Source organism: Cupressus sempervirens, chromosome 3 (genome assembly GCF_028749045.1).
Source record: "Cupressus sempervirens isolate cs-2001-9-10 chromosome 3, ASM2874904v1, whole genome shotgun sequence".
Lineage (NCBI taxonomy): Eukaryota > Viridiplantae > Streptophyta > Pinopsida > Cupressales > Cupressaceae > Cupressus > Cupressus sempervirens.
Window position 1 is genome coordinate 335,488,233 of NC_143120.1, and position 9,776 is coordinate 335,498,008.

General features: G+C 34.4%; 1 long non-coding RNA gene across 3 annotated transcripts in view; it reads right to left on the reverse strand.

The window, feature by feature from the left end:
* Nucleotides 1-530: 530 nt before the first annotated feature.
* Nucleotides 531-9,776, reverse strand: part of LOC149566351 (uncharacterized) — an 11,450-nt gene continuing 2,204 nt past the window's right edge. For 2 of the 3 annotated variants that reach the window (XR_016361547.1, XR_016361546.1), the window contains exons 4-5: nt 1,115-1,183; nt 531-936 (exon numbers count right to left, since the gene is read on the reverse strand). This is a non-coding gene — a long non-coding RNA (uncharacterized LOC149566351). Of the gene's footprint in view, nt 1,184-9,776 lie in introns of all 3 variants that reach the window. The other variant, XR_016361548.1, reaches the window with a different exon arrangement.

Below are 9,776 nucleotides of genomic sequence, written 5' to 3' on the forward strand. Positions count from 1 at the left end.
TTCATTTCATAGTGAAAAAATAACAACACTCAGAAATATATAACAAAATGGCTTATGAATTAGAATATAGAAGTCTAGATATTTACCTTCCATAGACCGAAGACTGTGGATTGGAAGGGAAGTAACTTCTGAACGGGGAGCGGGTGGGTGGAGAGGGGAGGCATGACATCAGTGACTTAAAAAAAAATTAACAAGAAATATTATTTATTCGGTGTCTAAATGTGCTTCAACTTATTCTCAAAGAATGCAATATTGGTTGTCATGAAAAAATACAGAGTATGTGAATTATGACAGATGCAATGCTTGAATAATGAGTGTAGAAGAAAGTGAATTTGTTTACACGCGGAAAAGTTTCATTGCCTATGCTCGGATTAAATTCCTTACCTGTCACTTGTGCACTATGCCCTTCCCCACCACTATAACACTTACAGCAGCAAAAACGTGTCACATGCACGCACATCAGAATATAATACTGGAAGGACAAACTGCATTAAAATATTAGCATACAGAAAAAGCACAACAACAATTCATTTGCATAAACCAGCATGCTATTTCATTAAAATTAAAGAGAAATTACAGGCGTTCGGAAAACAACTCTCACACATCATATTTAACAGTAGTCTTGTGGATCCGACATCCCTTGTTCTGAGACTGCAACTCCTCTGCAGTGCTATCGAAATAGTAATGAATACATCTCGTAGGGCCAAGTTCAAAACATTTAAAACAGGTACGAATTTTAAGAAGTTCAAATCAACGTTACCAAAACCATAATCATAATGATTGATGTCCTTATACTCAAGGGAATATGAATTGACTAACATGCTCCCTGCTGAATTAAGGGTGTATATCTCATGATGACCTACTCAGGGCCATCAAACTCGAGCCAGAAGCTTCAAACTATGATATGTCTGTCTTCTATGTTTTCAGGCGGGGGAGCTGCAAACGTCGAGAAAAGCGGGGATATTCATTCCAAGTTCTAGTAACAACAATTAATTTGAAAAAGATCGGACTGTATGCAATCCAATTTTCTTCAAATGATAAAGCCACATGTAAAACAATTCTTCAGAAACGAATAAACAAAAAAAAAACCAAAAAAACGCCTTCTTCCCGCCACCTGCGCAATTCAATAGCTCAATAATTATCTTCGCAGGGTACGCTGACCTTCTTCATAAACTAAAGTAGCCTGCAAAATACGATAAAGGTGTTAGGCTCACTTCAAACCGTGTCCAAACAGCTTCTTTCTGGAAAATCACTGTGTTGTCAAGTTATGATTAATATATCAAAATTCAATTGCAACACTTCTTAATCAAACTTATTCATCGATATTTCAGAGTTGAGATTCACAGCATCTCGCATTATAGTGAATGATCTATGGAGCACTCATTCCATGTGTGATGCATCACAACTGTTTAGGTGATCGCCCATCTTAGCAAGAAGATTTTATTACAATTTTTGATAATTATATCAAGATTGAACTATATAGATTTTGAATTAAACTTACCAATGAATAATTCATGACTAGTGGTTCACGCACATCTATTTTGCATTTCAACAAATGACAGCACTTATTACATTTGGGTGAACTTACATTTGGCTGACTCTCAAGGATGGAGTGTTGGGACTTTTCAAGGGAATGATTTAAACATCACACACTAAAAAAGAAATTATGTTTGGAAAAAGTAAATCAACTTTGACTATTTAACACTTAAGGGTGCCCCTTCTCAAGAGATCACATATCTTAGTGCACTTATTCAAAGAGATTCTCCCAAGATCAAAAACACTTGTCTTCCTACCTCATTTGCAAAGGAACCAATACTCATGAAACATAGATCAATAAATTTAGCTCAAAAACTTTGTACTTGAATCACAATTTAAATATCATAAATTTAGAAAACTAAGCTTTTCAAAGTAGTATATATAAGTATTTTAATATAAATATACTACTACGATATCATTTGTTTTTCTAACTATTTCATCTTGATGGTGGTTAATAGAGTATCAATTGACATATAGACATGCCAAAAAAACACATTGTAATGCCCCGCTAAGGGATCCAAAAGAATTAACCTAAAGTTTTACTAAGTTTGGTAAACATTTTTTTTTTTTAAATCAAGAAAGATAAATCATACACATCAATCACATAGTAGCGGAAGCAATAACATACAATCAATTGTAAACATACATAACAGGTTACATTCCTTAAGGAGCCCAAGACATTGAGTCACATTTAAATTTAATTAATTCTAAATCTAACAACTACCACATCCACATGAAAAAATAAGTAGAAAGTTCAAAGTCCATAGTTTCGAATGCCCTTTGGCAAATTAATTTGGAATGCTCAATCATCCACTGTACATGTCATAAGGTATGAAAGGCTTAAAAGAATATACATATGTAAAAATAAAGATACATCATCCTACTCTAGTCCATGATACAAGTGCAATAAAAGTAAATGAAACTAATAACATACATGATGCATCTATCCATCATAAAACAAAACTAACTAAGTGCGCGGTTCCTCCCAACTGTCAATGGCATCATTAGACCATCGTGGGCCCTAGCCATCCCCCGCGCGTGATATCCCAAATCACCAAAGAGATCATCGATAGTATAGTAATAGGGACATCACTCCTAAAACATACTACATTATATGCATAAATAAATCTAACATGCTACCACGTACGCATAAAGAATTCTAACATGTAAGAATGAAGCATAAGATGATCCTCCAAAGTAGATAACATCACCTATACATGATGAACAAGCATCCCAAGAAGCTCCAGCCACGGTAGCAACGGACGAATCACAATGGTAAGAGTGAAAAAGCACTATCACCCGACTGCGTGGAACCTAAATGGTCGACTCCCACCGCGCTAAGAAGATAGTCTCAAGTCCCAAACAGGATATCAAATCACATAACACAAGTATTCTCTAAGTCTAGAAAATCTTAAAAGTATACTAACTCAAAGGTTCCAACACATAGATCGACATCTAGACCCAAAGGCACCACAACGACACTAAGAAAATCTACCATGTAAGCGGGCAAGTGTCATCGCACAAATCACGTTGAAAGTTACCCAAGCAATCCCCTAGGAATCCCGGGTCCCCTGTGTTCCTGCGGCCACTAGTATCATCTCGTACTAACGAGGCATACTACGAAATGCAAGGTCGTAACCAAGCGTTCTCTCTACCCCATCCTAGTCTGTACTAGCACTCAAGGCATAGGAGAGAATATACAATTATCTTATTAGGTTCATTTTAATGCCCATTTAGTGTAAATGTTATCACTTATTAAAAACAACTTACAATGGGTTTCTCCAAGCAGCCTCTTAGAGCCCCGACCCCCATTGCAAGCCACTTCCCAACACTACACATAGATAACCTACCCTAGGCTCATGTAATCACAAATCAAAGAATCATAATAAAATCACCTCAGTCTTATATAAGCGACTGAAAAACATCATAAAAGATAAACTACAATAATTACATCTGTTCTTCATGAGCAACTGATAAGCATAAATAATAATCATATGATCACAACAGTTCTCTATCAACAACTGAAGGCATCAATGATAAATCACAATATCCAATAGTTCTCCAACGAGCAACCAGAAAGTATCCCAATAGTAAATCACAATACTAATCGAAAACTCCAAAATGGTCAAGTCAAAACATGTTACAACATGACATCATCAAGATCAAAACAAACACTTCAGTCCTCTCAAAGCGACTAGAAGGTAATCCAAGTTTAACTGATCGAGACTAAAAAATGGTTATCAAATATAACTGATCGATGACTCAAAAATGGTTAAGTCAGATATCTCAATACATACACCTCAGCTTCACACAAGAAAACTGGAGAGCAAATACAAACATGTCATAGGGCATAGCATCACATTACCATGGTTGGATTTAGAAAGATCAAGAACAAATCATCATAACGTCACAATCGCATAACCCCCGAGCCTTTGGTAACAACCTAAACTGGTCAATGCTAGGACAACCCTAAAACACCGCAAAACATAGACAGTACCAAGAACACATAATAGGATAGTTCACAGTTTGGTTGAATTAAAAAAACGCATAGTTTGAGTTAAAAGTAAAGTTTCAATTTTCTTTCCAATATATTTATTAGATAGATGAAATTTCTAGTCGCTTTGAGAGGACTGAAGTGTTTGTTTTGATCTTGATGATGTCATGTTGTAACATGTTTTGACTTGACCATTTTGGAGTCTTTGATCAGTATTGTGATTTACTATTGGGATACTTTCTGATTGCTCGTTGGAGAACCACTGGATATTGTGATTTATCATTGATGCCTTCAGTTGCTAATAGAGAACTGTTGTGATCATATGATTAATATTTGATGCTTATCAGTTGCTCATGAAGAACTGATGTAATTATTGTGGCTTACCTTTTATGATGTTTTAAGTCGCTTGTATAAGACTGAGGTGATTTTATTATAATTCTTTGATTTGTGATTTCATGAGCCTAGGGTAGCTTCTCTATGTGTAGTGTCAAGAAGTGGCTTGCAATAGGGGTCGGGGCCTTAAGAGGCTGCTTGGAGAAACCCATTGTAAGTTGTTTTTAATAAGTGATAACATTTACACTAAATGGAGATTAAAATGAACCTCATAAGATAATTATATGTTCTCTCCCATGCCTTGAGTGCTAGTACAAACTAGGATGGGGTAGAGAGAACACTTGGTTACGACCTTGCATTCCGTAGTATGCCTCATCAGTACGAGAGGATACTAGTGGCTGCAAGAACACAGGAGACCCGAGATTCCTAAGAGATTTCTCGAGTAACTTCCAACATGATTTGTGCGATGACACTTGCCCGCTTACATGGTAGATTTCTTACGTGTCTTTGTGGTGCCTCTGGGTCTAGATGTCAATCTATGTGTTGGAACCTTTGAGTTAGTATACTTTTAAGATTTCCTGGACTTAGAGAGTACTTGTGTTATGTGATTTGATATCCTGTTTGGGACTTGAGATTGTCTCCTCCGCGCGGTGGGAGTGGACCATTTAGGTTCCACGCGATCGGGTGGTAGTGTTTTTTCACTCTTACCATTGTGATTCGTCCGTTGCTACCGTGGCTGGAGCTTTTTGGGATGCTTGTTCATCATGTTTAGGGGATGTTATCCACTTTGGAGGATCATCTTATGCTTTATTCTTACATGTTAGAATTCTTTATGCGTACGTGGTAGCATGTTAGATTTATTTATGCATATAATGTAGTATGTTTTAGGAGTGATGTCCCTATTACTATACTACCGATGATCTCTCTGGTGACTTGGGATATTACACGCGGGGGATGGCTAGGGCCCACGATGGTCTAATGATGCCATTGACAGTTGGGAGGAACCGCGCACTTAGTTAGTTTTGTTTTATGATGTTATATCTTTATGATGGATAGATGTATCATGTATGTTATTAGTTTCATTTACTTTTATTGTACTTGTATCATGGATTAGAGTAGGATGATGTCTCTTTATTTTTACATATGTATATTCTTTTAAGCCTTTCATACCCTATGACATGTACAGTGGATGATTGAGCATTCCGAATTAATTTGCTAAGAGGCATTCGGAACTATGGACTTTGGACTTTCTACTTATTCTTTCATGTGGATGTGGTAGTTGTTAGATTTAGAATTAATTAAATTTAAATGTCACTCAACGTCTTGGAATCCTTAAGGAATGTAACCTGTTATGTATGTTTAATGTTGATTGTATGTTATTGCTTCCGCTACTATGTGATTGATGTGTATGATTTATCTTTCTTGATTTTTTTTAAAAAAATGTTTAACAAACTTAGTAAAACTTTAGGTTAATTCTTTTGGATCCCTTGGCGGGGCATTACATACGTAGTCAACTCCTAACTGTACAGATTTTGACATGTGGCAAAATTTCTTTCTAAGTTGGTAGAGGAATTTCCAGTACCACCTTATTTTGAACCATTGAAATTTAGAGGCCTAAAAATGAGGGGCTCATATTTTGGAGGAAAGTTCCAAATAATTCTACAGCCCATTAAAAAAATCTAACAGGACCTCTTGTTCCTAAAAAATAGACCTGTAACCCCTACTTGAGACCCCTGCCTAACTGGACAAAAATGGTGGGAGCTACAAATTGCCTCGCTAGCTTAAATGTTATTTACCACTTATCAAACATCTAAATAAGATTTTTATTGAAGAGCTAATTCTGGAGTAAAAATAGGTTTTTTCACTTGTTTTAATTACTACACAAAGTATCACAACAAGGGACTTAAAACATTCATGAGACCACTAACTTCCTTAAATTTCAAAGCCTGAACTTTTATGTTGAACTGCACTACATTATTCATAGGACCACTAGCTTTGAAATATTCTTAAAAAATATCAGCAACTTTAGCTCTATTTTTTTTTTGAAGCCCCCTCTATGGGCTGGAGCCCCAACCTTAGACTACTAGTTATGTACTAAGTATGATTTAGTTTGTGTGCTAATGTGGCATCACAAGATTTGTTGTTTTTTATACCTAAGAAAAATAATTATTTCAATTATGATGATGGGCGATCAGCCCTAACAACTTAAAAGTCACAGCTAATATGTAATATGTAATGTGTGTACACATATAATATGTATATGAATTTGTAAATATACATATACACGTGTGTGTGTGTGTGTGTGTGTGTGTGTGTATATATATATATATATATATATATGTACATATACATACGCATATACATACATATACACATACATATCATCTAGGTGTTATATAATGATTGAAATGAGATAAGTATTTAATATTGCAATTCAATTACTTTATACCTTGCATTTGACAACCATTCACATATCAAAATATTGAAATTTGTCAATAGTCCCCTCGTCTCTTGGTGAAGTTAAATGGTTCTAAATGAGTACACCAAAGATCAAGTATTGCTAAGTGCAAGGCTCCAACCTCATAAACAATGATGCTAAGATTGTGCCTAAGAAAAAATTGATAGAATAGGTACCCATCAATCTTTACAACATTGAGTATCTAAATATTTTTTGTGTGATATTAAATCTTTCAACAAATATATATGTGTATAAATATATATGTACACACATAGATACATACAAATACATGTGTGTATATATGTCTAGGTCTATAAATATGTATATGCATGTTCTAAATGAGCACACCATAGACCAAGTCTTGTTAAGTGCAAGGCTTCAACCTCATAAAAGATGATGCTAAGATTGTGCGTAGGACAAATTTGATGAAATAGGTACCCATCAATCCTTGCAACATTGAGTATCTAAATATTTTTGTATGATATTAAATCTTTCAACAAATATACATACATATACATGTATATGTACACACATAGATACATACAAATACATGTGTGTGTATGTCTATGTCTATAGATATGCATATGTGTTCAATGGATGTGCATTGTTGAGATCATGTATCAATATATTAAAGTGGGTGGTCCCCATGAATTGATAGAGCTTAAGATTTAAGTTTAAGCTCCAAAATTTATATTAGTTATGAAATTTATTAGTGTCATCCAATAGGCAAGTTTTGTATTCTATTTTGAAGGAGCAAGGGTCCCATAAATGAATAAAAATGCAATAGAATTAATTAGAACCTTTTCTTTAACAATAGCAACCCCTACCTTTTAGTTCAATATTTTGAAAACTTAAAGGAAGTATGATTAGGGTAGGGCTAGACCACCTAAGTTTGTTTTGTTACTTTTCAATCATAAAGAAGTTTGCAATTCACATTAAAAAAAATTTCTTCATAATTTTATATTTATTTACTCTCTTCAATTTAATATGCAAAATAATAGAATTCATGAGCCCATCAACTTCCATAAATTTAAAAGATTAAACTGCATGACAAAATTAATGGGTGGTGATCCTTATGATATGTTGACCAATACTATGCAAAAGTATATGTACAATTCAAAGAGAATCCTAGACTAACAAAATGGTAACTCAATTGATCTCACCATCCATTTTAAAATAATCCTTAAAAATTCAAGCAACACCAATTGAATTTTTTTATAAAGCACTCCAATCTAGGGGACTATACCCTCATTATTTTGCATATTTACTTCAATAGAATGAATGTGTATATGCTAACTAGTGGAAGTTTGAAAGCTACAAACCAAAAAAACCTAAGTTAATGGAGTAAATTTATAGCCCTACTCTAAATGTACCCTTGAAATTGCATTGTAAACAAAATAGGTGATGCTCCTATTCATAGGAGATTTTAACTATCAATGCATAATTTTTTGAATTCAACCACATGAAATTTATTTTTCATTAATTCCTCATATCCCACACCACGATCACTAGTCAAAAAGATGTAGAGACAGAACAATCTCATTAATCTTGACACATTTTTCCCCTCATAAAATTTTCTACTCGATAAAAATAAACCATGAAACCTCTCTATCAAACAATCCCCTTCATCTATATATACAAAAAAGTAGGGGATATTCTCCTTAGCAAGTCAAATTATAGTATTGCTAGTAGACATTATTCGTGAGGTTTCAAGTCAAACTTATTGACCCTTATTTTACTAATAATGATCACAAAACCCATCTCTCATGAGGACAAATGGTAGACTTAACACTTATTGCATCTAGGTGATGCTCACAATTGTCATATTGCTATTAGGGTTCAACTATGTAGTTTTTGAGTCAAACTCGTTGACCCATGTTTCATACGTAACATTTTACAAGAACTCATCTCTCATCAAAATAAAACAAACGAACACTTAAACACTCATTGCATCTAGGTTGTGATGTTTACAGAGATTAAACACTAGCGCTACACCCATAATACCCATGGGTCAATGAGTTCAATTCAAAATCCACATATTTTAATCCTAACAAAAATATTACAATTTGATTTGATGTGTAAATATATCCTACTTATCAATGCTCACAATGCTGACAAAAAATAAAGGAACCTGAAACTTGTTAACAAAATTTTTTTAAAAAAATTCACATTTTGATTAAAAATACAAATTTTGAAATGAATTTTTTTTTTTTAATCTTATGATAAGACCACCAACTTTCTTAAATTTAACTAAACTAAAAAAAATTATGACACCACAAGCTTCATAATATTCTAACAGACTCTAACAACTCTATTTAATAATAATGAAAATTATAATAATAATAAAAATCACCTTGCACGACAAAGGTGTAGTTTCGTACAGAATTTGAGCCTCTTTGGAAATTCTGATATTTCAGCGCTAACCACACATGTGTACATAGTTTTCATTTTTAGGTTGAAAGGAGACTGATTTCCCCTAACATTTGAACTGTCACCTAATATTTCTCCCTTCCAAGACAGAGATTTTTGGGAGAAAGATTGTATTTTTTTAATTTTTTTTTTGATGGAGGGTTCAGATCTGCGAGGCACGAGGCCTGCGAGCTACCAACCAATAAAGGTCGCCACTGAAAGATTTAGGAACCTGATACAAGCCCACACATGCCTGAAACCTCTTCGGCTTAGAGGCAAGGACTGAGGGGAATCCACACCGTCAAAATCACCAGGTGCACAATCCCAGACTCATCCCTTATAGTGTCGGAACCTTGCACTCAGCAAGACTTGAACCCTAAAGCTCGTATTTTAACATTTTACTATCACCTGACTTCCAAGATTGGAAAGCTCAAAAATGAGCTCTACTGTGTTTGACCAAAAATGATTCTATATATATCTTATATTACAGTCTATGTCAAAGGGAAAGATGTTGGGAAAAAGGTATTCACAACCATTACATGAATT